Below are 27,574 nucleotides of genomic sequence, written 5' to 3'. Positions count from 1 at the left end.
AGGGTAAAAGAACGGACCCCCAAAATTACAGACCAGTATCCATAACTTCCGTTTGCTGCAGAATCTTGAACATATTCTCAGTTCGAATACAATAAACTTTCTTGAGATCGGAAGCTTACATCCCTGAATCAGCATGGTTTCAGAACGCATCGTTCGTGCGAAACTCAGCTTGCCCTTTTCTCAGACGATATCCCGAGAACTATGGACGGGGGCAATGAACAGATTCCATATTTCTAGATTTTCGGAAATCATTTGACACGGTGCCCAATTGCAGGCTGTTAACGTAGGTACGAGCGTATGGAATACGTTCACAGATATGTGATTGGCTCAAAGACTTCAAAAAAATGGTTCAAATGGCTCTGAGCACTATGGGACTTAACTTCTGTGGTCATCAGTCCCCTAGAACTTAGCACTACTTAAACCTAACTAACCTAAGGACATCACACACATCCATGCCCGAGGCAGGATTCGAACCTGCGACCGTAGCGGTCACGCGGTTCCAAACTGAAGCGCTTAGAACCGCACGGCCACAGCGGCCGGCGGCTCAAAGACTTTATAAATAATATAACCAGTATGTTGTCCTCGACAGCGTGTGTTTATCAGAGACGAGTTTATCGTCAGGACTGTCCCAGTGAAGTGAGATAGGACCGCTGTTGTACTCTGTATAAATAAACGATTTGGTAGACAGGATGGGCAGCAATCTGTGTTTGTTTGCTGATGATGCCGTGGTGTACGGTAAGGTGTCGAAGTTGAGTGAATTGTAGGAAGATACAAGACGACGTAGACAAAATTATCAGTTGGTGTGATAAATGGCAGCTAGGCCTAAATGTGGACAAATGTAAGTTAATGCGGATGAGTAGGAAGATCAAACCTGCAGTGTACGGATACAGCATTACTAGTGTCCTGCGTGACACAAACAACTCTTTTAAATATGTAGCCATAACGATGCAAAGCGATATGAGTAGAACGAGAATATGAAAACTGTGGTAGGGAAGCCATATGGTCAGGTTTATTAGGAGAATTTTTTTCTAAGAGTGGTTCACCTGTAAAGGAGGCCGTATATAGCACGCTGGTTCGACCTCTTCTTGAGTACTGCTAGAGTGCTTGGGATCCGTACCAAGTCAGATTGAAGGAAGACATCGAAGCGTTTCAAAGGTGGGCTACTAGATTTGCTGCTGGTAGGTTCGAACTACATGTGTCACGGAGATGCTTCGGGAACTTTAGTGGGAGTCCCTGGTTGTTGTTGTTGTTGTTGTTGTTGTTGTTGTGGTCTTCAGTCCTGAGACTGGTTTGATGCAGCGCTGCAACCTACTCTATCCTGTGCAAGCTGCTTCATCTCCCAGTACTTACTGCAACCTACATCCTTCTGAATCTGTTTAGTGTATTAATCTCTTTGTCTCCCTCTACGATTTTTACTCTCCACGCTGCCCTCCAATACTAAATTGGTGATCCCTCGATGTCTCAGAACATGTCCTACCAACCGATCCCTTCTTCTAGTCAAGTTGTGCCACAAGCTCCTCTTCTCCCCAATTCTATTCAATACCTCCTCATTAGCTATGTGTTCTACCCATCTAATCTTCAGCATTCTTCTGTAGCACCACATTTCGAAAGCTTTTATTCTCTTCTTGTCCAAACTGGTTATCGTCCATGTTTCACTTCCATACATGGCTACACTCCATACAAATACTTTCAGAAACGACTTCCTCACACTTAAATCTATACTCGATGTTAACAAATTTCTCTTCTTCAGAAACGCTTTCCTTGCCATTGCCAGTCTATATTTTATATCTTCTCTACTTCGACCATCATCAGTTATTTTGCTCCCCAAATAGCAAAACTCCTTTACTACTTTAAGTGTCTCACTTCCTAATCTAATACCCTCAGCATCTCCCGACTTAATTCGACTACATTCCATTACCCTCGTTTTGCTTTTGTTGATGTTCATCTTATATCCTCCTTTCAAGACAATGTCCATTCCGTGCAACTGCTCTTCCAAGTCCTTTGCTGTCTCTGACAGAATTACAATGTCATCGGCGAACCTCAAAGTTTTCATTTCTTCTCCATGGATTTTAATACCTACTCCAAATTTTTCTTTTGTTTCGTTTACTGCTTGCTCAATATACAGATTGAATAACATCGGGGAGAGGCTACAGCCCTGTCTCACTCCCCTCCCAACCACTGCTTCCCTTTCGTGTCCCTCGACTCTTATAACTGCCATCTGGTTTCTGTACAAATTGTAAATAGCCTTTCGCTCCCTGTATTTTATCCCTGCCACCTTTCGAATTTGAAAGAGAGTATTCCAGTCAACATTGTCAAAAGCTGTTTCTAAGTCTACAAATACTAGAAACGTAGGTTTGCCTTTCCTTAATCTAGCTTGTAAGATAAGTCGTAAGGTCAGTATTAGATCTCGTGTTCCAACATTTCTACTGAATCCAAACTGATCTTCCCCGAGGTCGGCTTCTACCAGTTTTACCATTCGTCTGGAGGGAAGGCGAATTCCTTTTCAATAAACACTATTGAGAAAATTTAGAGAACTGGCATTTGAAGCTGGCGGCAGAACGAGTCTACTGCCGCCAACATACACTGCGCCTAAGGACCACGAAGATACGAGAAACTGGGTATCATACGGAGGCCTGTAAACAGCCGTTTTTCCCCTTCGCAATTAGTGATTGCAACAGGAAAGGAAATGACGAGTAGTAGTTATGGGATTTTTCGAGTAATAAAGGTTAATTCTTATTTGGGGTTGAAGTTTAATTGTTTCCAGGCCGCCTTCCGCCAAGGACCATATGGTAGCTTGGGGAGTATCTACATTACGTGATCAAAAGTATCCGGACACCTGGCTGAAAATGACTTGGACGGTCGTCGCGCCCTCCATCGGCAATGCTGGAATTCAATATCGTGTTGGCCCACCCGTAGCCTTGATGAAAGCTTCCATTCTCGCAGGCATACGTTAATCAGGTGTTGGAATGTTTCTTGGGGAATGGCAGCCCATTCTTCACGGAGTGCTGCACTGAGAAGAGGTATCGATGTCGGTCGATGAGGCCTGGCACGAATTCGGCGTTGCAAAACATCCCAAAGGTATTCTATAGGATTCAGGTCACGACTTTGTGCAGGCCAGTCCATTACTGGGACGTTATTGTCGTGTAACCACTCCGCCACACGCCGTGCGTTATAACCAGGTGCTCGATCGTGTTGAAAGATGCAATCGCCAACCTCGAATTACTTTTCGGCAGTGGGAAGCAAGAAGGTGCTTAAAACGTCAGTGTAGTCCTGTGCTGTGATAGTGCCACGCACAACAAGAAGGAGTGCAAGCCCCATCCATGAAAAACACGACCACACCATAACACCACTGCCTCCGAATTTTACTGTAGGCACTGCACACGCTGGCAGATGACGTTCAGCGGGCATTCGTCACTCCACACAACGTTTTTTCACTGTTCAATCGTCCAAGCGAGGCGTCGTGTGGCATTTACCGGCGTGTTGTGTGGCTTATGAGCAGCCGCTCGACCATTAAATTCAAGTTTTCTCACCTCCCACCTAACTGTCACAGTACTTGCAGTGGATCCTCATTCAGTTTGGAATTCCTGTGTGATGGTCTGTATAGATATCTGCCTTTTGCACGCCGGCCTGACTGGCCGAGCGGTTCTAGGCGCTACAGTCTGGAACCGCGCGTCCGCTACGGTCATACGTTCGAATCCTGCCTCGGGCATGGATGTGTGTGATGTCCTTAGGTTAGTTAGGTTTAAGTAGTTCTAAGTTCTAGGGGACTGATGACCTCAGAAGTTAAGTCCCATAGTGCTCAGAGCCGTTTGAACCATTTGCCTTTTGCACATTCCAACCCTCTTCAACTCTCGGCAGTCTGTCAGACAACAGACGAGCAGTGCCTGTACGCTTTGGTGCTGTACGTGCCCCTTCACGTTTCCACTTCACTATCATATCAGAAACAGTGGACCTAGGGATGTTTAGGAGTGTGGAAATGTCGCATACAGATATATGACACAAACGACACCCAATCACCTGACCACATTCGAAGTCTGTGAGTTCCACGCAGCACCCCATTCTGCTTTCTCACGATGTGTAATGACTACTGAGGTCGCTGATATGGAGCACCTGCCAGTGGGTGGCAGCACAATGCAACTAATATGAAAAACGTATGCTTTTGGTGGTGTCCGGATACTTTTGATCACATAGTGTATCTAGATGTACATGTAGATTGCTACAGGGTGTGCCGCGATTCATCACTCCAAATCTGTCCAGTCGTCCATTGTCCAGTGGCGTTCGTTTTTACACCACTTGAAGCGTCGCTTAGCATTGCCTGCAGAAACACAGGATGTTTCAAAAATGACCGGTATATTTGAAACGGCAATAAAAACTAAACGAGCAGCGATAGAAATACACCGTTTGTTGCAATATGCTTGGGACAACAGTACATTTTCAGGCAGACAAACTTTCGAAATTACAGTAGTTACAATTTTCAACAACAGATGGCGCTGCGGTCTGGGAAACTCTATAGTACGATATTTTCCACATATCCACCATGCGTAGCAATAATATGGCGTAGTCTCTGAATGAAATTACCCGAAACCTTTGACAACGTGTCTGGCGGAATGGCTTCACATGCAGATGAGATGTACTGCTTCAGCTGTTCAATTGTTTCTGGATTCTGGCGGTACACCTGGTCTTTCAAGTGTCCCCACAGAAAGAAGTCACAGGGGTTCATGTCTGGCGAATAGGGAGGCCAATCCACGCCGCCTCCTGTATGTTTCGGATAGCCCAAAGCAATCACACGATCATCGAAATATTCATTCAGGAAATTAAAGACGTCGGCCGTGCGATGTGGCCGGGCACCATCTTGCATAAACCACGAGGTGTTCGCAGTGTCGTCTAAGGCAGTTTGTACCGCCACAAATTCACGAAGAATGCCCAGATAGCGTGATGCAGTAATCGTTTCGGATCTGAAAAATGGGCCAATGATTCCTTTGGAAGAAATGTCGGCCCAGACCAGTACTTTTTGAGGATGCAGGGACGATGGGACTGCAACATGGGGCTTTTCGGTTCCCCATATGCGCCAGTTCTGTTTATTGACGAAGCCGTCCAGGTAAAAACAAGTTTCGTCAGTAAACCAAATGCTGCCCACATGCATATCGCCGTCATCAATCCTGTGCACTATATCGTTAGCGAATGTCTCTCGTGCAGCAACGGTAGCGGCGCTGAGGGGTTGCCGCGTTTGAATTTTGTACGGATAGAGGTGTAAACTCTGGCGCATGAGACGATACGTGGACGTTGGCGTCATTTGGACCGCAGCTGCAACACGGCGAACGGAAACCGGAGGCCGCTGTTGGATCACCTGCTGCACTAGCTGCGCGTTGCCCTCTGTGGTTGCCGTACGCGGTCGCCCTACCTTTCCGGCACATTCAGCCGTCATGTTCCCAGTCCGTTGAAATTTTTCAAACAGATCCTTTATTGTATCGCTTTTCGGTCCTTTGGTTACATTAAACCTCCGTTGAAAACTTCGTCTTGTTGCAACAACACTGTGTTCTAGGCTGTGGAATTCCAACACCAGAAAAATCCTCTGTTCTAAGGAATAAACCATGTTGTCTACAGCACACTTGCACGTTGTGAACAGCACACGCTTACAGCAGAAAGACGACGCACAGAATGGCACACCCACAGACTGCGTTGTCTTCTATATCTTTCACATCACTTGCAGCACCATCTGTTGTTGAAAATTGTAACTACTGTAATTTCGAAAGTTTGTCTGCCTGAAAATGTACTGTTGTCCCAAGCATATTGCAACAAACGGTGTATTTCTGTCGCTGCTCATTTAGGTTTTATTGCCGTTTCAAATATACCGGTCATTTTTGAAACACCCTGTATGTGGCTTATGGGGGAATTGCTCGACCAGTGTACGCCATCATTTTTATGTCTAAAGCACAGTCATAGCGCTGTCTGGACTGCTGGTAGCAATCTGGAACTGACGACTGATTCCTTCCGTTGATGTCGTGCGATTTTTTCACCACCACCCGGCGCACTGCACGGCAGTCGCTGTCCGTCAGTACATGCGGTCTGTCTGGTCCTGCTGTGCATGTGACATCCAATGACCAGCCCGTGTTAGGAGTCACTGAACTCTCATGTCTGAGCCATTGTGCTGCTACTACTTGTCAACTGACAACGCAGGACACCCCGCTTGCTATGTCAAGATTGTTGGATTTGAAAATCACGTTAAAGGGAACGAATGGAAATTATAATAGGTGAGAAAACAGTGGTACTTATGACATAAACTGAATTACCACATAAGCTTACCATATAAGCTCCGTGTGATTTGGATTGTTGACAGTAATAAAAAGTACTCCGTCATCAGACCACAAGTGGCCCGTCGGGACCATCCGACCGCCGTGTCATCCTCACTGAGGATGCGGATAGGAGGGGCGTGTGGTCAGCACACCGCTCTCCTGGTCGTTATGATGGTTTTGTTTGACGGGAGCCGCTACTATTCGGTCGAGTAGCTCCTTAATTGGCATCACGAGGCTGAGTGCACCCCGAAAAATGGCAACAACACATGGCGGCCCAGATGGTCACCCACCCAAGTGCCGACCACGCCCGACAGCGCTTAACTTCGGTGATCTGACGGGAACTGGTGTATCGCCTGCGGCAAGGCCGTTGCCAATGCTGACTGTGGTGTGCGACTGGTCCCGGCGGAGGTTCGAGTCCTCCCTCGGGCATGGGTGTGTGTGTTTGTCCTTAGGATAATTTAGGGTAAGTAGTGTATAAGCTTAGGGACTGATGACCTTAGCAGTTAAGTCCCATAAGATTTCACACACATTTTTGCCAATGCTGACAGTAATACACTATCTTATCTAAAGTATCCATGAATCCCTTATCGAATGTCGAATTGACCACTAGCGTCATGAGAGTTGGACCTGTCAGTATAAAGGTAGGCGTCGCCAGTAGATAAGCAGTAACAGCACAATGGGTTGGCATGGAGAGCCTGCCGGCTGGGATGGCCGAGTGGTTGTAGGCGTTGCAGCCTGGAACTGCGCGACCGCTACAGTCGCAGGTTCGAATCCTGCCTCGGGCATGGGTGTGTGTGCTGTCCTTAGGTTAGTTAGGTTTAAGTAGTTCTAAGTTCTAGGGGACTGATGACCTCCGAAGTTAAGCCCCATAGTGCTCAGAACCATGGAGAGCTGAATGACTTCCAACGTCGGTAAGACACTGGATGTCACCTGAGTAACAGACCGCCCTGATAGCTGAGTGGTCAGTGTGACGGATTGCCGTCCTACGGGCCCGGGTTCGATTCCCAGCTGGGTCGGGGATTTTCTCTGCTCAGGGACTGTTGTGTTGTCTTCCTCACCATTTCATCCCCATCCGGCGCGCAGGTCGCCCAATGTGGCGTCGAATGTAATAAGACCTGCACCAAGGCTGCTGGACCTGCCCCACAAGGGTCCTCCTGGCCAATGACGCCAAACGCTCATTTCCATTACCTGAGTAACAGACCAATCGGCGGCACTTCGACCTTTCTAGAGCTGCCCAAACCGACTGCTGGTGACTGTGAAATGGAAACGCGAAGGAGGAACCACAGCCAATCCAAGGCCAGGCAGTCCTCATGTACTGACAGACTGGTCGAACATTGCGGAGGATGATCGTAAAATACTGCATGAACTCGGTGAAAGGGAATCACTCTTGAGTTCCAAAGACGCGAAATTTAACCGACAGGAAGAAGATGCTGTGCTTTTCTGAGCATTCACACAAGGCTGGCGCCGGGGACAACACCTATAACGTGCTGACATGAGGAAAGTTTCCAACCCATTTCTCATACACAAACACCAGTTAACCGGCGTTGCCTGGTGAAACGTTGTTGTGATGCCTCATGTAAGTTGGAGAAATGCGTACCATCACGTTTCCGACCTTGATAAAGGCCCGATTGTAGCCTATCCCGATTGCGGGGTATCGTATCGCGACATTCCTGCTCGCGTTGATCGAGATCCAGTCACTATTATGAGAATTTGGATTCGGTGGGTTCAGGAGGGTAATACGGAACGCCATGCTGGGTCCCAACGGCCTCGTATCACTGGCAGTCGAGACGACACTCATCTTATCCACATGCCTGTAACGGATCGTGCAGCCACGTCTCGATCCCTGAATCAACAGATGGGGACGTTTACAAGACGTTTGCAAGACGACGTTTGCAGCAGCACAGACTATCAGCTCGGAGACCGTGGCTGCGGTTGCCCTTGACGCTGCATCACAGACAGGAGCCCCTGCGGTGGTGTACTCGACGACGAACCTGGCTGCACGAATGGCAAAACGTCATTTTTTCGGATTAATCCAGGTTTCTGTTTACAGCATCATGATGTTCGCATCCGTGTTTGGCGACATCGCGGTGAACGCACATTGGAAGCGTGTATTCGTCGTCGCCATACTGGCGTATCACCCGGCGTGATGGTATGGGGTGCCATTGGTTACACGTCTCGGTCACCTCTTGTTCGCATTGACGGCACATTGAACAGTGGACGTTACATTTCAGATGTGTTACGACCCGTGGCTCTACCCTTCATTCGATCCCAGCAAAGCCCTACATTTCAGCAGGATAATGCACGACCGCATGTTGCAGGTCCTGTACGGGCCATTCTGGATTCAGAAAATATTCGACTGCTGCCCTGCCCAGCACATTCTCCAGATCTCTCACCAATTGAAAACGTCTGGTCAATGGTGGCCGAACAACTGGCTCGTCACAATACGCCAGTCACTACTCTTGATGAACTGTGGTATCGTGTTGAAGCTGCATGGGCACCTGTACCTGTACACGCCATCCGAGCTCTGTTTGACTCAATGCCCAGGCGTATCAAGCCCGTTATTACGGCCAGAGGCGGTTGTTCTGGGTACTGATTTCTCAGGATCTATGCACCCAAATTGCGTGAAAATGTAATCACATGTCAGTTCTAGTATAATATATTTGTCCAATGAATACCCGTTTATCATCTGCATTTCTTCTTGGTGTAGCAATTTTAATGGCCAGTAGTGTATTTGGGACATACCTTACAGCATCGTGTACTGTGTACAGTAGAGGACAGTTCAGGGACTATGACTGATTGTATCAGCATGACAATGCACCGTGTCCTGAGGCAACATCTGTGAGGCAGCGGTTTGTAGACAATAACATTCCTATAACGGAGAGACTTGTCCAGAGTCCCAACTTGAATACAGTAGCACGTCGAGTTTGCTCCACACTCCAGCTACCACCACTATGTTCCCTGGTTTCAGCTGTTGAGGAACAATGGGCTGTTGATCCTCCGATCCTCAAGACACAGTCAGACACCTCACTGAAAGTGTCCCCAATGGAGATGAAGCTGTCGTAAAGGCAAAAGGTGGACAGCCACCACCACTTACAGGGTGGGACAAATAAAAGTGGCCCAGGAGAATAGATACAATTGGACGTGAATTTGTGGCAGCAGTAAGGCAGGAGGGAAACACCTGTAGTTATTTCCAACAGAATATAGCAACTGCCCATGCAGCCAGCCGGTCAGTGGAGCACGTTTACACAGTATTCACACGTGGCAAAGTTGTTAGCAGAGGCCAGTCCAGTCACAGCCCTAGTGGCCATCCAGGTCATCAGATCTGTCAATTTGCGATTACTTTGTGTGGGGAGCCGTCAAGTGTAAGGTGTATCACAACAACCTTCATAGTTTCCAGAATGAGATTTTCACTCTGCAGCGGAGAGTGCGCTGATATGAAACTTCCTGGCAGATTAAAACTGTGTGCCCGACCGAGACTCGAACTCGGGACCTTTGCCTTTCGCGGGCAAGTGCTCTACCAACTGAGCTGCCGAAGCGCGACTCACGCCCGGTACTCACAGCTTTACTTCTGCCAGTACCTCGCCTCATGCCTTCCAAACTTCACAGAAGCTCTCCTGCGAACCATGCAGAACTAGCACTCCTGAAAGAAAGGATATTGCGGAGACATGGCTTAGCCACAGCCTGGGGGAAGGCAGGAGACGAGGTACTGGCAGAAGTAAAGCTGTGAGTGCCGGGCGTGAGTCGTGCTTCGGCAGCTCAGTTGGTAGAGCACTTGCCCGCGAAAGGCAATGGCCCCGAGTTCGAGTCTCGGTCGGGCACACAGTTTTAATCTGCCAGGAAGTTTCATATCAGCGCACTCTCCGCTGCAGAGTGAAAATCTCATTCTGGAAACATCCCCCAGGCTGTGGCTAAGCCATGTCTCCGCAATATCCTTTCTTTCAGGAGTGCTAGTTCTGCAAGGTTCGCAGGAGAGCTTCTGTAAAGTTTGGAAGGCAGGAGACGAGGTACTGGCAGAAGTAAAGCTGTGAGTACCGGGCGTGAGTCGTGCTTCGGCAGCTCAGTTGGTAGAGCACTTGCCCGCGAAAGGCAAAGGTCCCGAGTTCGAGTCTCGGTCGGGCACACAGTTTTAATCTGCCAGGAAGTTTCAACCCTCATAGTCTTCAAGCACAGCAGAAGAACGTTTCAGATAAGACTGCAGCACTTTCAGCTTTCCAGCTTCGACCCATCTTCAGAAACATGCTGGCCACGCCCAAAGGTGCCTACAGGTGAACGGTGGTCATTTTCGACATCTGCTGAAGTCATATTAGTATTGTATTTCGTTTTCTGTGTTTCCTTGTGACCTGGAACTCTGTTCTCTGGGGCGCTCTTATTTGACACACCGTGTGCTGATGTCCACCAATATGCGTCTGGATGCTTTACATCAAATAGCGTAATTACCTAGATACAGCTGAACACTGACGGCACAGAGTCTGAAATGCATTGTGTAAAGTAAGAAATACTAGGGACTGTAGACGACGTTTAATTTACTTTCTTTGTGCTCAGCACTGTCATGTCCGTAGCTGAAAACCGGAGACAAAATTAAAATACCTGCAATATACACTCCTGGAAATGGAAAAAAGAACACATTGACACCGGTGTGTCAGACCCACCATACTTGCTCCGGACACTGCGAGAGGGCTGTACAAGCAATGATCACACGCACGGCACAGCGGACACACCAGGAACCGCGGTGTTGGCCGTCGAATGGCGCTAGCTGCGCAGCATTTGTATGTGTCAGACCCACCATACTTGCTCCGGACACTGCGAGAGGGCTGTACAAGCAATGATCACACGCACGGCACAGCGGACACACCAGGAACCGCGGTGTTGGCCGTCGAATGGCGCTAGCTGCGCAGCATTTGTGGACCGCCGCCGTCAGTGTCAGCCAGTTTGCCGTGGCATACGGAGCTCCATCGCAGTCTTTAACACTGGTAGCATGCCGCGACAGCGTGGACGTGAACCGTATGTGCAGTTGACGGACTTTGAGCGAGGGCGTATAGTGGGCATGCGGGAGGCCGGGTGGACGTACCGCCGAATTGCTCAACACGTGGGGCGTGAGGTCTACACAGTACATCGATGTTGTCGCCAGTGGTCGGCGGAAGGTGCACGTGCCCGTCGACCTGGGACCGGACCGCAGCGACGCACGGATGCACGCCAAGACCGTAGGATCCTACGCAGTGCCGTAGGGGACCGCACCGCCACTTCCCAGCAAATTAGGAACACTGTTGCTCCTGGGGTATCGGCGAGGACCATTCGCAACCGTCTCCATGAAGCTGGGCTACGGTCCCGCACACCGTTAGGCCGTCTTCCGCTCACGCCCCAACATCGTGCAGCCCGCCTCCAGTGGTGTCGCGACAGGCGTGAATGGAGGGACGAATGGAGACGTGTCGTCTTCAGCGATGAGAATTGCTTCTGCCTTGGTGCCAATGATGGTCGTATGCGTGTTTGGCGCCGTGCAGGTGAGCGCCACAATCAGGACTGCATACGACCGAGGCACACAGGGCCAACACCCGGCATCATGGTGTGGGGAGCGATCTCCTACACTGGCCGTACACCACTGGTGATCGTCGAGGGGACACTGAATAGTGCACGATACATCCAAACCGTCATCGAACCCATCGTTCTACCATTCCCAGACCGGCAAGGGAACTTGCTGTTCCAACAGGACAATGCACGTCCGCATGTATCCCGTGCCACCCAACGTGCTCTAGAAGGTGTAAGTCAACTACCCTGGCCAGCAAGATCTCCGGATCTGTCCCCCATTGAGCATGTTTGGGACTGGATGAAGCGTCGTCTCACGCGGTCTGCACGTCCAGCACGAATGCTGGCCCAACTGAGGCGCCAGATGGAAATGGCATGGCAAGCCGTTCCACAGGACTACATCCAGCATCTCTACGATCGTCTCCATGGGAGAATAGCAGCCTGCATTGCTGCGAAAGGTGGATATACACTGTACTAGTGCCGACATTGTGCATGCTCTGTTGCCTGTGTCTATGTGCCTGTGGTTCTGTCAGTGTGATCATGTGACGTATCTGACCCCAGGAATGTGTCAATAAAGTTTCCCCTTCCTGGTACAATGAATTCACGGTGTTCTTATTTCAATTTCCAGGAGTGTAGTTCTTGAAATTGGAGATATAACTTCGAAACTCGATGACTGAAACAAAAAAAAAGCTATTGTAGGTGTACGTGGGCATGTTACATTGAAGAGCCAAAGAAACTCGTACACCTACCTGGTACACGTCTAGGGCTCCCGCGAACAGGCAGAAGTGTCACAACACGATGTGGCATGGACTCGACAAATGCCTCAAGTAGGGCTGCAGGGAACTGACACCATGAAACCGGCAGGGCTGTTCATAACTCCTTGAGGAGTTACGAGAGGGTGAAGATCTCTTCTGAACAGCACATTGCAAGGCATCCCAGATATGCTCAATAATGTTCATGTCTGGGAGTTTGGTGGCCAGCGGAAGTGTTTAAACTAACAAGAGTGTTCCTGGAGCCACTCTGTAGCAATTCTGGACGTGTAGCGTGTTGCATTGTCCTGCTGGAATTGCCCAAGTCCGTCTGAATGCACAATGCACACGAATGGATGCAGGTGATCAGGCAGGTTGCTAGGTACGTGTCAACTGTCAGAGTCGTATCTAGACGTATAAGGGGTGTTTTTCTGGCAGCAGCGAAGTCGGAGATTTGATGTTTTACCGGATTCCTGATATTCGCGGTACACTCGTGAAATGGTCGTACGGGAAAATCCTCACTTGATCGCTACCTCGGAGGTGCTGTTTCCCATCGCTAGTGCGCCGACAAAAACCCCACGTTCAAACTCACTTAAATCTTGATAACCTGCCTTTGTAGCGGCTGTAACCGATCTAACAGCTGCGCCAGACACTTGTTGTCTTATATAGGGGTTTCCGACTGCAGCGCCGTATTCTGCGTGTTTATATACCTCTGTATTTTAATTCGCATGCCTCTATCACTTTCTTTGGCGCTTCGGTGTACTATCTGACACATACCTAACCTTATTTCAGTGAAACACCTGGTGTGCAACACGTATGTGAAAAGCAAAACACAGGCTTAAAGAAACGCCCACTAAACCCGCTGGGCAGCACAGGTAATTAGGATTGTGAAAAGGGCCAAATAGGTAGGTATCATTTTCACCTTCCAATTGTAATTTATTGTAATTTAATAACACTTTTACAACCAAACCGGCAGATAACCGGACCTTTATCGAATGCAACTCTTTCACAGCTGAAGGCCTCCAAACAAGAAATCTTAAGAAATCAACAAGATAAAAATCCAATTAAGATAGCAATAAAACAATTAAAAAGCAAACATTACAGCAAAGTAGATAGAACAAACATACGCAAGGTGCAATACAAATGGCTGCAGGCCACAATTAAGTTTCAAAATTTTAGAATTTATTACTGTAGACTTTTAAAGGCAGAAGGCCACAATGTTTAATAACAAGAAATTTTAAAAATCAACAAGATATTAACGCAATTAAAAGGCAAATAAAACAAATATATCACAGCTAAGTGGAAAGGCTCAAGGCAAAGCAGATAGAACAACATATGCAAGGTTCAATACCAGTGGTTGAAGGCCACAATTAAGTTTCAAAATTTTAAAACATATTACCAGAATCTTTAAATTTTAAGTAGCTGAAAACAGATAATTAAACACCAGTGCCACTCAGAAGCGCCGGCCGGGGTGGCCGAGCGGTTCTAGGCGCTACAATCTGGAACTACGGGACCGCTACGATCGAAGGTTCGAATCCTGCCTCGGGCATGGATGTGTGTGCTGTCTTTAGGTTAGTTAGGTTTAGGTAGTTCTTAGGGGACTGATGACCTCAGAAGTTAAGTCCCATAGTGGTCAGAGCCATTTGAACCAGTTTTTCACTCAGAAGCTTCCAGGGAGGACGGTCTGCCCTCGTTCACTTAGGTGAGACAGGTGGTGAGCCCAACTACACTTGATCCATCGGAACCCAACCAGGCGACAGCCACGGACCGACCGACACAACGTCTTGCTTGCCACCAATCGGTGCATGAGAACTCAAACACGTTACGGATGTAATTATGCACAATCAAATATGTACAAACACTCGGTGTTGCTCACAGGAAACCCTCCTCAACAGCGAACCACCGAAACGAACCACAACATGAATGGACGTGGCTTGGGTAGTAGAAACGACTACTCAACTTTGACGTCCTGGATCGGTGAACCACGAAGCTCGTAGCGATCTCACAGCTCCACACACACTCCAGCACTGCTCAAGGGCTGCCAGCGGACCTAGCCGACTGCACCGCGCGGAGATGACTTCCCTGGTCCACAACAACCGACCGACTGTCTGCTGGTCCGTCCGCGACTGCTGCTCCACGGCGACTGCACTGCTGGTGCGTCTCCCACTCACTTCCGGTCCCACGCCCGGTTTCCCGGGTTCGATTCCCGGCGGGGACAGTGATTTTCTCTGCCTCGTGATGGCTGGGTGTTGAGTGCTGTCCTTAGATTAGTTAGGTTTAAGTAGTTGTAAGTTCTAGGGGACTGATGACCATAGATGTTAAGTCCCATAGTGCTCAGAGGCAGGCACTCACTTCCGGAAACACGACGGCGGAGACACTGGCTCGGACCCAACCATGTAAACATGCCCACTGGCCTGAGCGAGATCCCTGCAGCAGGAAAGGACCGACCTAAGTTCCACAAGATGGTAACTGAAGGGCCCCAAAAGCGCTCAGAGAACCAGTTACACGTCGCCCGGTGACACGACCGACCTCTCAGAGGCAGTACGCCGACAACATTCAAAATCACTTGTCTGAGGAAATAACACCACCTACACACACAACCTGACAAACACTTGCACGAAGACCTGAACGAAACCCGAAGCACGCACGAAGACAAAAAACCGGCCGGCGTGGCCGAGCGGTTCTAGGTGCTACAGTCTGGAACCAAGCGACCGCTACGGTCGCAAGTTCGAATCCTGCCTCGGGCATGTATGTGTGTGCTGTCCTTGGGTTAGTTAGGTTTAGGTAGTTCTAAGTTCTAGGGGACGCTTGACCTCAGCAGTTAAGTCCCATAGTGCTCAGAGCCATTTGAACGATTTTGAACGAAGACAAATCGGGAGTCGATGCAAACACACACACAGCCGACTCATGAACGATCGGCGAGCCGAAACGCGTCGTCCGGTAGGACGGCCGACCGACGATCCACCCAGACCGTGGCGCGGCTCAAGTGACGTGAGGCAGCAATGGTCGGGCTAGACATGTCGGCGCAGACCTTCCTGCTGCTCCAACCCGACTGCACCAGTGCCGCATTGCAACTCCCCGACTGGCAGGTCCGGACTGCCCTCCAGACATGTTCCAACTGACTGGCACACCCGAACTCGCGACCCGAACTCCAACCCGAACTACACTACTGGCCATTAAAATTGCTACACCAAGAAGAAATGCAGATGATAAACGGGTATTCATTGAAGAAATATATTATACTGGAACTGACATGTCATTACATTTTCACGCGATGTGGGTGCATAGATCCTGAGAAATCAGAACGCAGAACAACCACCTCTGACCGTAATAACGGCCTCGATACGCCTGGGCATGGAGTCAAACAGAGCTCGGATGGCGTGTACAGGTACAGCTGCCCATGCAGCTTCAACACGATACCACAGTTCATCAAGAGTAGTGACTGGCGTATTGTGACGAGCCAGTTGCTCGGCCACCATTCACCAGACGTTTCCAGTTGGTGAGAGATCTGGAGAATGTGCTGGCCAGGGCAGCAGTCGAACATTTTCTGTATCCAGAAAGGCCCGTACAGGACCTCCAACATGCGGTTGAGCATTAGCCTGCTGAAATGTAGGGTTTCGCAGGGATCGAATGAAGGGTAGAGCCACGGGTCGCAACACATCTGAAATGTAACGTCCACTGTTCAAAGTGCCGTCAATGCGAACAAGAGGTGACCGAGACGTGTAACCAATGGCACCCCATACCATCACGTCGGGTGATACGCCAGTATGGAGATGACGAATACACGCTTCTGATCTGCGTTCACCGCGCTCCTCTCTGTGATGCAGCGTCAAGGGTAACCGCAGCCACGGTCTCCGAGCTGATAGTCCGTGCTGCTGCAAACGTCCTCGAACTCTTCGTGCAGATGGTTGTCGTCTTGCAAACGTCCCCATCTGTTGACTCAGGGGTAGAGACGTGGCTGCACGGTCCGTTACAGCCATGCGGATAAGATGCCTATCATCTCGACTGCTAGTGATACGAGGCCGTTGGCATCCAGCACGGCTTTCCGTGTTACCCTCCTGAACCCACCGATTCCATATTCTGCTAACAGTCATTGTATCTCGACCGACGAGAGCAGCAATGTCGCGATACGATAAACCGCAATCGCGATAGGCTACAATCCGACCTTTAACAAAGTCGGAAACGTGATGGTACGCATTTCTCCTCCTTACACGAGGCATCACAACAACGTTTCACCAGGCAACGCGGGTCAACTGCTGTTTGTGTATGAGAAATCGGTTGGAAACTTTCCTCATGTCAGCACGTTGTAGGTGTCGCCACTGGCGCCAACATTGTGTGAATGCTCTGAAAAGCTAATCATTTGCATATCACAGCATCTTCTTCCTGTCGGTAAAATTTGGCGTCTGTAGCACGTCATCTTCGTGGTGTAGAAATGTTAATGGCCAGTAGTGTAGCTTACGACAGACAACGACCGGAAAGTAATAGCAGCCGAGCAAAGATACTACGAGAGGGGATATATCGATACGCGCTACCAGCGCCGGTTAAGGCCAGGCAAAGCAGCAACTCAGTGACAGTAGTAATTTAAATTGACGTAGTGAGGTGGAAGTTCGTTAAAAACAGGGTGTAAAATACATGATGGCGGGAACACGAGCCGCTCACGGCTCAACAATCCTAAGGAAGAATGAAATAATTCGAATTACAAAGAAAGTAGCTACTGAAAGACGTGAATATTACCGAAATATCAGTATAATAAGTGGTGGTCGCAAAGTACTGACGAGAATCGTTTAGAGGAGAATGGAAAAACTCAAGTGCCGAACTTCGGGGAAGATCGCTTTGGATTCCGCAGAAGCGTAAAAATACGCGAGGCAGAACTGACCCTACAACTTATCATAGACGATAGGTTAAAGAATGGGAAACCTACGTTTATGGCATTTGCGGATTTAGAGGCAGGCCTTGACTGCACTATGCTGTTTGAAATTATGGAGGCAGCAGGGAGAAAATACGGGGCAACTAAAAAAGAAGGAGCAGATTTCAGTATTTTGGTTGGTTGGTTGGTTGATTTGGGGGACGGGATCAAAGAGCGAGGTGATCGGTCCCATCGGATGAGGGAAGGATGGGGAAGGAAGTCGGCCGCGCCCTGTCAAAGGAAGCATCCTGGCATTCGCCTGAAGCGATCTTAGGGAAATCACGGCAAACCAAAATCAGCATTGCCGGACGCGGGATTGAACCGTCGTCCTCCCGAAAGCGAGTCCAGTGTGCTCACCACTGCGCAACCTCGCTCGGTTTTCAGTTCTTTCTTTCAGACAAACTATAAAAGGTGGAAACACATTTTGCATGTCACGGGATAGAGGAAGGTTTAAAGTTTTGAGGCAGCTGCTCTGTTGTTTGTTTGTACCAACATGGTGACTACACCACACGAGAAATCGTTTTGTGTGCTGGAATTTGCGCGAAGTGAGTCCACTGTTCGAGAACGACGTGCATTCCGCCGTCGGTTCACAAAGACGACGCCTCTGCACAACCATATTTACGATTAGCATACAAAATTCTTGGAAGTTGGTTGCGTATGCAAAGGGAAGAGCGCTGGTCGACAACGCATGTCTGATGAGGATATCGACCGTATCCTAGATGCGTTCACACGGAGCCACTGGAAGTCCACAAGACGGCCACCCAGGGACTTCTCGTTTCTCAGACAAAGATGTGGCGTGACCTGAAAAGACACCTGTATACGAAGCCTTACAAGTTTCAGATACTGTAGCAACTGTGTCCCGATGACCTCAACAGAGGACCCTTTCACCGAGCGACTCATTTTTTCGGACGAATCGACATTTCACGTATCACGTAAAGCATTCCGCCATAATACACTCCTGGAAATGGAAAAAAGAACACATTGACACCGGTGTGTCAGACCCACCATACTAGCTCCGGACACTGCGAGAGGGCTGTACAAGCAATGATCACACGCACGGCACAGCGGACACACCAGGAACCGCGGTGTTGGCCGTCGAATGGCGCTAGCTTGCGCAGCATTTGTGCACCGCCGCCGTCAGTGTCAGCCAGTTTGCCGTGGCATACGGAGCTCCATCGCAGTCTTTAACACTGGTAGCATGCCGCGACAGCGTGGACGTGAACCGTATGTGCAGTTGACGGACTTTGAGCGAGGGCGTATAGTGGGCATGCGGGAGGCCGGGTGGACGTACCGCCGAATTGCTCAACACGTGGGGCGTGAGGTCTCCACAGTACATCGATGTTGTCGCCAGTGGTCGGCGGAAGGTGCACGTGCCCGGACCGCAGCGACGCACGGATGCACGCCAAGACCGTAGGATCCTACACAGTGCCGTAGGGGACCGCACCGCCACTTCCCAGCAAGTTAGGGACACTGTTGCTCCTGGGGTATCGGCGAGGACCATTCGCAACCGTCTCCTTGAAGCTGGGCTACGGTCCCGCACACCGTTAGGCCGTCTTCCGCTCACGCCCCAACATCGTGCAGCCCGCCTCCAGTGGTGTCGCGACAGGCGTGAATGGAGGGACGAATGGAGACGTGTCGTCTTCAGCGATGAGAGTCGCTTCTGCCTTGGTGCCAATGATGGTCGTATGCGTGTTTGGCGCCGTGCAGGTGAGCGCCACAATCCGGACTGCATACGACCGAGGCACACAGGGCCAACACCAGGCATCATGGTGTGGGGAGCGATCTCCTACACTGGCCGTACACCACTGGTGATCGTCGAGGGGACACTGAATAGTGCACGGTACATCCAAACCGTCATCGAACCCATCGTTCTACCATTCCTAGACCGGCAAGGGAACTTGCTGTTCCAACAGGACAATGCACGTCCGCATGTATCCCGTGCCACCCAACGTGCTCTAGAAGGTGTAAGTCAACTACCCTGGCCAGCAAGATCTCCGGATCTGTCCCCCATTGAGCATGTTGGGACTGGATGAAGCGTCGTCTCACGCGGTCTGCATGTCCAGCACGAACGCTGGTCCAACTGAGGCGCCAGGTGGAAATGGCATGGCAAGCCGTTCCACAGGACTACATCCAGCATCTCTACGATCGTCTCCATGGGAGAATAGCAGCCTGCATTGCTGCGAAAGGTGGATATACACTGTACTAGTGCCGACATTGTGCATGCTCTGTTGCCTGTGTCTATGTGCCTGTGGTTCTGTCAGTGTGATCATGTGATGTATCTGACCCCAGGAATGTGTCAATAAAGTTTCCCCTTCCTGGGACAATGAATTCACGGTGTTCTTATTTCAATTTCCAGGAGTGTATAAGAATTTGGGGATCATAAATCCAAGGCGTCGTCGTCGAACATGTAAAAGACTCATGGAAACTGAATGTTTTTGTGTTCATAAATTTTACGTACCTTTCTTCCTTGCGAAGGAAACTGTGACAGGACTGTGATACCTCGACATGCTGGAGAATTGGTTATTTGCTCATCTTCACCAAGATTCCAGTGATTTCCATTTTCTTGCATGAGGGCGCACCGGCCCACTTTGACCTTGATGTGTGGCGTTATCTTAACAATACCATCCAAATGGTCCAAATGGCTCTGAGCACTATGGGACTTAACATCTGAGGTCATCAGTCCTCTAGAACTTACAACTACTTAAACCTAACTAACCTAAGGACATCGCACACATCCATACCCAAGGCAGGATTCGAACCTGCGACCGTAGCAGTCGCGCGACGCCGGACTGAAGCGCCTGGAACCGCTCGACCACAGCGGCCGGCCAACACCATCCCACAATATTAGATTGTAAGAGGTGGACAACAAGATTTTGTTCAATGCTTTTGACCTCCTAGGTCACCATACGTCACACCTTGCCATTTTTTGTCTTTCTGTGGGGTACATAAAAGACGGAATCTATGTCCCACCTGTGACAGCTTCTCTTATAGAGGTGAGAAATCGAATTGTTGAAGCTGTCGATCCAGTGGACATAGACCTGTTGATTTGTGTGGGGTGAACAAGAGCAAAACGTGTGTAATGAAAAGTAGTCGAATTAAATCAAGCTACGCTGAGGAAATTGGAGTAGAAAATGAGTAACTGAAAGTCGTACATTAGTTTTGCTATCTGGGCACCAAAGTTGAGAGGCACCCACATGCCTTGCTCATACTGTGGCATCAAGCAGTCAGGCCTGCAAGATGAGTGGTCTGCCATGCGAGTAGATTCATTCTTATTTATCGAGTAACATGAACTCTCGTACTCACAATTAAGTTACAAATTATCCTCTTGTATGAATAACACGCAACGGAAACGCACTTCTGACTATCAGTAATTTACAGAACTCTGACTGTTCACTACGCACTGGCAATATCACATATTTTTTTTTTATTTAACGGCTTTAATCAACACGTGGCCATCGCACTGAATATGGATGGCGCACACATTATAAATTCTGGATATCATGACAACATACAATTCGAAGGAAAAGGCCACCAATCTTTTTCTTTTCACTATCTTATTTATTCCAATAAATTCTATAACCTAAACACACAAATTCTATAACCTACAACAATAACACATGAGAAATTCCGCCCAGTGGGCATGGCTATACATTGGTGATTCTCTACCTTATGGTCTCATAATTATTTAACGCTACAGTGCACTTTCTGGATAGGATGGTGGATCTTTTATTATATCTCACACTTCGACTCTCACAATCATCATCACGAAACTTTCCTCCAGACCGAGCGGTACAAAAGGAACACGCATAACCAACTACCTCTGAAACTACCTTGCTACTCTCCCATGCAAACCACACATACTTAAATTACATGACATACACCACACTGCAGCATGAAATACAAGACAGGGCATAGTCACAACATTATCACTTTCAGCTTTCCCACTTCAATTAGTATTTATCCCAGTTTCACACGACACTGCCCCACTTCGTAATTCTACTTTCCTACTATGAACTCTGGAGACATATGCACGTCTTCCTGTGCAATGCAAGCCAAGTGGCGCTGCTGGATAGACAGCTGACTCACCTTGGTTCTCTCTCAGAGTGTTATAGTTTCAATCAAGCGTCACACGGAAACATAACACGCAAAGTAATATTAAGAACATATTCATCACACACACGAGTCCTCAACTGATACCATGGACGAGTACTTCTCTTTATCCTTTGTCTCATACACAGATTGAGACTCACACAGTACTCACCACGTGGAAGTACTCGTCTCTAATTTCAAGTCCTGCACATGCTATTTCTTAAATATTTCAACTTATAGTACACACGCTAGTAATTCAGCTTAACTTAAGCACACGGAAGTATTTCAACTTATTGCTACACGTGGTTTCATTGTGACCGTTGGTCACTTCCGAAGATTACTACGATCCCATTAATATTACCTGCCTGACATTTAATTCTCCCCTGTTCCTGAAATAGAGAAATTATTATTTCGAACTACTCTTAAGTATTTCACATGCATACCATGTCTCCACTCTTTTGTCTTTAAGGCCGGCCGGAGTGGCCGAGCGGTTAAAGGCGCTACAGTCTGGAGCCGCACGACCACTACAGTCGCAGCTTCGAATCCTGCCTCGGGCATGGATGTGTGTGATGTCCTTAGGTTAGTTAGGTTTAAGTAGTTCTAAGTTCTAGGGGACTTATGACCACAGCAGTTGAGTCCCATAGTGCTCAGAGCCATTTGAACCATTTTTTTGTCTTTATGGAGCACAACTAAGACAGGTCTTAACAGCACAAGGTCCAGCGGCAGAGTGCTGAAACATGGCCGTTCTTCAGGTCCTCTCGCACCTCTGACGAAGTGGGGGAGCACCTTGCTACCGTATTGGTCAGCCACATTTCAGGCACTCAAAGCTCAGGTAAATTTCATCTCTTTGGTCCCACCAAAGGTGGCCAAAGGATCGTCTCAAAGATGATCATATATTCACATTCACTATCTGCAGTTAGCAGACGACCATACATTCATTCATTTCACAGATCTCACCAAACTGGATGTAGGGATTTATTTTGTGGGAGTGCACATGTGATCAAATAAATAAATAAATAAATTGTCATTCTTTCCCACACTGGTATCCGGCTTCACTGTATTAATTGAAATTGAGTTATTTTACAAAAAAAAATGTGTTGTTCTGACAAAAATAATGAAGTGTGTTGTACCTATTTTCAATGTCGGGCGGTACTGTACCCTTTCAAAGTAACCGACGACGGCCGAAGAAGAGAGGATCTATACAGATTGGGAATAGCAAGAAAAGAATTTCAGAGAAGGAAGAATTTGTTAAAATATAATACAAATTTGTTATCAAGTCATTTGTGAAGGTACCTGTGTCGAGTGTAGCCTTGTATGGAAGTGAAATGTACACGGTAAGCAGTTGAGGCAAGAAGAGAATAGAAACCTCTGAATTGTGTTGCTACAGAAGAGTGCTGGATTATACGGGTATAGATCGAGTAATTAATGTTGTAGTACTGAAGAAAATTGGTGAGAAAATAAATTTGTGGCACAATTTGACTAAAAGAAGGGATCGGTCGTTAGCAGAAATCGTGATGCATCAAGAAATGGTCAGTTTGGTAATGCAGTGAAGTGTGGGAGGGTAAAAATCGTAGAGGCATGGCACATGTTTAATGGTTGATGTTATTGCATGTGAAAATATTGGGAAGAACGGATCCTCCAGTAAAAAGTTCGCATCGCGAATAGTTTAAGTGTAACGCTTCAAGACACACATGAAAGTTTACCTGTATTTTGTAGTTATGAAAAAATGAGTATCGTGTCGATACACTACTGTTACGTATTTGAGCGCAGCAGATTGCTACCGAAGGGGCCCGGGTTCGATTCTCGACCGGCTCGGAGATTTTCTCCGCTCGGGGACTGGATGCGGTGTTGTCCTCGCGTTCGTAACATCATAAATGACACTCCGCTATTGGCACGTCTCTAAAGTCAGTAAATTACACGGAATGTAGAAAAAAAAATTGGTAAAACTTATATAGTGGAACACCCAACCCCTCGCAGTTTTCGTAGTTCATGTAGAATACAAGTGTGCAGGGTGACAATTATTGAACTATTTACAGGGTTATTACAAATGATGGAAGCGATTTCACAGCTCTACAATAACTTTATTATTTGAGATATTTTCACAATGCTTTGCACACACATACAAAAACTCAAAGAGTTTTTTTAGGCATTCACAAATGTTCGATACGTGTCCCTTTAGTGGTTCGGCAGACATCAAGCCGATAATCAAGTTCCTCCCACACTCGGCGCAGCATGTCCCCATCAATGAGTTCGAAAGCATCGTTGATGCGAGCTCGCAGTTCTGGCACGTTTCTTGGTAGAGGAGGTTTAAACACTGAATCTTTCACATAACCCCACAGAAAGAAATCGCATGGGATTAAGTCGGGAGAGCGTGGAGGCCATGACATGAATTGCTGATCATGATCTCCACCACGACCGATCCATCGGTTTTCCAATCTCCTGTTTAAGAAATATCGAACACCATGATGGAAGTGCGGTGGAGCACCATCCTGTTGAAAGATGAAGTCGGCGCTGTCGGTCTCCAGTTGTGGCATGAGCCAATTTTCCAGCATGTCCAGATACACGTGTCCTGTAACGTTTTTTTTCGCAGAAGAAAAAGGGGCCGTAAACTTTAAACCGTGAGATGGCACAAAACACGTTAACTTTTGGTGAACTGCGAATTTGCTGCAGGAATGCGTGAGGATTCTCTACCGCCCAGATTCGCACATTGTGTCTGTTCACTTCACCATTAAGAAAAGATGTTGCTTCATCACTGAAAACAAGTTTCGCACTGAACGCATCCTCTTCCATGAGCTGTTGCAACCGCGCCGAAAATTCAAAGCGTTTGACTTTGTCATCGGGTGCTTTAGCCTTTTCCATAAGATTTTCCAAACCGTCGGTTGTGGTACGTTTAGCTCCCTGCTTGCTTTATTCGTCGACTTCCGCGGGCTACGCGTGAAACTTGCCCGCACGCGTTCAACCGTTTCTTCGCTCACTGCAGGCCGACCCGTTGATTTCCCCTTACAGAGGCATCCAGAAGCTTTAAACTGCGCATACCATCGCCGAATGGAGTTAGCAGTTGGTGGATCTTTGTTGAACTCCGTCCTGAAGTGTCGTTGCACTGTTATGACTGACTGATGTGAGTGCATTTCAAGCACGACATACGCTTTCTCGGCTCCTGTCGCCATTTTGTCTCACTGCGCTCTCGAGCGTTCTGCCGGCAGAAACCTGAAGTGCGGCTTCAGCCGAACAAAACTTTATGAGTTTTTCTACGTATCTGTAGTGTGTCGTGACCATATGTCAATGAATGGAGCTACAGTGAATTTATGAAAACGCTTCAATCATTTGTAATAGCCCTGTATATATGAGATACAATCCTCTTAACTTATGAATGGTTTGCGGTACGATGTTCAAACTGACGGTTGGCCCCGGGGCGTGATGGGAATTAGAGTGCACATGCGGAGGCGCCTTGTTGTAGTCAACCACTTGCACGTGAAAATATCATTGCTACAGCGTGCCTGAGCGTATAGCGCTTGTGAAGGCCTACTGTGCGAGCAGTAGCAGCCCAACTGCGGCTCAAAGGAAGTTCAAAAAATGTTCAAATGTGTGTGAAATCTTGTGGGACTTAACTGCTAAGGTCATCAGTCCCTAAGCTTACACACTACTTAAACTAAATTATCCTAAGGACAAACACACACACACCAATGCCAGAGGGAGGACTCGAACCTCCGCCGGGACCAGCCGCACAGTCCATGACAGCAGCGCCTAAGACCGCTCGGCTAATCCCGCGCGGCAAAAGAAGTTTGCGGACGAGTTCAAGCTGAAGACATCCGGTCTGACTGTGTTAAGAATCGAGAATTTCATTCGCAAGTTTTGAGAGAACAGGTAGTGTTGGCAATGTCGGTCGCCCAAACAACGTGAAGAAGCCTGAAAACATGGAGAAGACACGCGCTGTGTTTCAAACCAGCCCCAGTAAATCGACCAGACGATCTGCAAAACAGGTGGGAATCAACAGGGAGACACCGCGGCAAATTGTTGTTGAAGATCTGCGTCCCTTCCCATACAACATTCAAACCCATCAGCCATTAAGCACCAGGACCATGCAACATCGCTTGTGCTTCGCCAACAATATTGTCCACAGAATTGGCGAACTGGATTTTGATGTAAATATGGTTTGGTTTAGAGAGGTCACAGTTCCTATAATTGACGGAAAGTCCTCGAGTAAAACAAAAGTGATTTCTGGCTTTCCCCAAGGTATACGCCCTCTGCTGTCCCTTGTAGATCCAGGGTGAAATAAATCCGTCGTAACTTCTGAGCGAATTGCATTAGGCGGTTCAAACAACACGATTGGCCGCGGGGCATGATAGGAATCAATATGCGCATGCATGTTTTGATTTAGCGACAAAGCCCACTTTCATTTGGATGGGTTCCTCAATAAGCAAAATTGACGCATTTGGAGACTGGGAGTTCGTATTTCCGCATTTCGCGATCGAGGAGTCTCTTCACCCTCAGCGGGAGACTGTGTGGTGTGCAGTGTCCAGTCACGGAATAATCGGTGCGATATTCCTCGAGGGCACGGTGACCACCGAACAGTACGTGAAGCTTTTGGAAGATGATTTCACCCCATTATCCAAAGTCACCCTGTTTTCCACAAGTAGTGGTTCCTCCAACACGAAGCTTGACCCCATCGAAGCAGATGGTTCAAATGGCTCTGAGCACTATGGGACTTAACTGCTACGGTCATCAGTCCCCTAGAACTTAGAACTACTTAAACCTAACTAACCTAAGGACAGCACACAACACCCAGCCATCACGAGGCAGAGAAAATCTCTGACCCCGTCGGGAATCGAACCCGGGAACCCGGACGTGGGAAGCAAGAACGCTCCCGCACGACCACGAGATGCGGGCCATCGAAGCAGAAGAGTGTTTGATGTCCTGGAGGAGCACTTTGGGGACCGCATTCTAGCTCTGGGATATCCAGAGGCCACTGGCATGGGGCTCGATTGGCTGTCATATTCTCTCGATCTGAACACATGCGACTCATTTTTATGTGGCTATATTAAAGGCAAGGTGTACAGCAATAACGCCAGACTATTGCCGAGCTGAAAACAGCCATTCAGGAGGTCATCGACAGCATGTTCCGACGCTCCAGCGGGTCAAGCAGAATTTCGCTGTTCGTCTGCGCCATATCATCGCCAATGGCGGCGGACATATCGAACATCTCATAACTGGAATCCGAATATCTGTAATGACGTTTACGTGTTGAATAATTTGTGTTCGCATCGTAGTTTGTAACTAATTTAGATTCTTTTTATATAGTTCAATAATTGTCTCCCTATACAATACGCATCAAAATACTCGTCGCAGCCTTGTCCATTATCTGATACCCAGAGCTGACCAAGAGACGGATACACTAAGCAGATTCCGAAGTGTGTAGGTTGCTGTAGTTATTCGGAGATGAAGAGGTTGGCGCAGGATGTACCAGCGTAGACATCTGTGTCAAACCCGTCTTCGAACTGAAGACCAGAACAAGTCTATTCTGAAGGTACACTACTGGCCATTAAAATTGCTACACCAAGAAGAAATGCAGATGATTAACCGGTATTCATTGGACAAATTTATTGTAGTAGAACTGACATGTGATTACATTTTCACGCAATTTGGGTGCATAGATCCTGAGAAATCAGTACCCAGAACAACCATCTCTGGCCGTAATAACGGCCTTGATACGCCTGGGCTTTGAGCTTGGATGACATGTACAGGTACAGCTGCCCATGCAGCTTCAACACGATACCACAGTTCATCAAGTGTAGTGACTGCCGTATTCTGAGGGGCCAGTTGCTCGGCCACCATTGACCACACATATTCAGTTGGTGAGAGATCTGGAGAATGTGCTGGCCAGGGCAGCAGTCGAACATTTTCTGTATCCAGAAAGGCCCGTGCAGGACCTGCAACATGCGGTCGTGCATTATCCTGCTGAAATGTAGGGTTTCGCAGGGATCGAATGAAGGGTACAGACGCGGGTCGTAACACATCTG

General features: G+C 48.2%; 1 protein-coding gene and 1 pseudogene across 1 annotated transcript in view; one reads left to right on the top strand and one right to left on the bottom strand.

Annotated features, from left to right (window-relative positions):
• The window catches only part of LOC124720051 (high affinity cGMP-specific 3',5'-cyclic phosphodiesterase 9A), a gene marked incomplete at its 3' end in the record, with an annotated part of 606,367 nt that overhangs the window by 397,312 nt on the left and 181,481 nt on the right, over positions 1–27,574 (top strand). The gene's annotated exons all lie outside the window — the stretch shown is intronic.
• On the bottom strand, positions 6,548–6,665 carry LOC124720629 (annotated as a pseudogene).

Source organism: Schistocerca piceifrons, chromosome 11 (assembly GCF_021461385.2).
Source record: "Schistocerca piceifrons isolate TAMUIC-IGC-003096 chromosome 11, iqSchPice1.1, whole genome shotgun sequence".
In the NCBI taxonomy this organism is placed as follows: domain Eukaryota; kingdom Metazoa; phylum Arthropoda; class Insecta; order Orthoptera; family Acrididae; genus Schistocerca; species Schistocerca piceifrons.
Note: the sequence above shows the minus strand (reverse complement) of the source record. Positions and strands in the feature narration are given on the sequence as shown.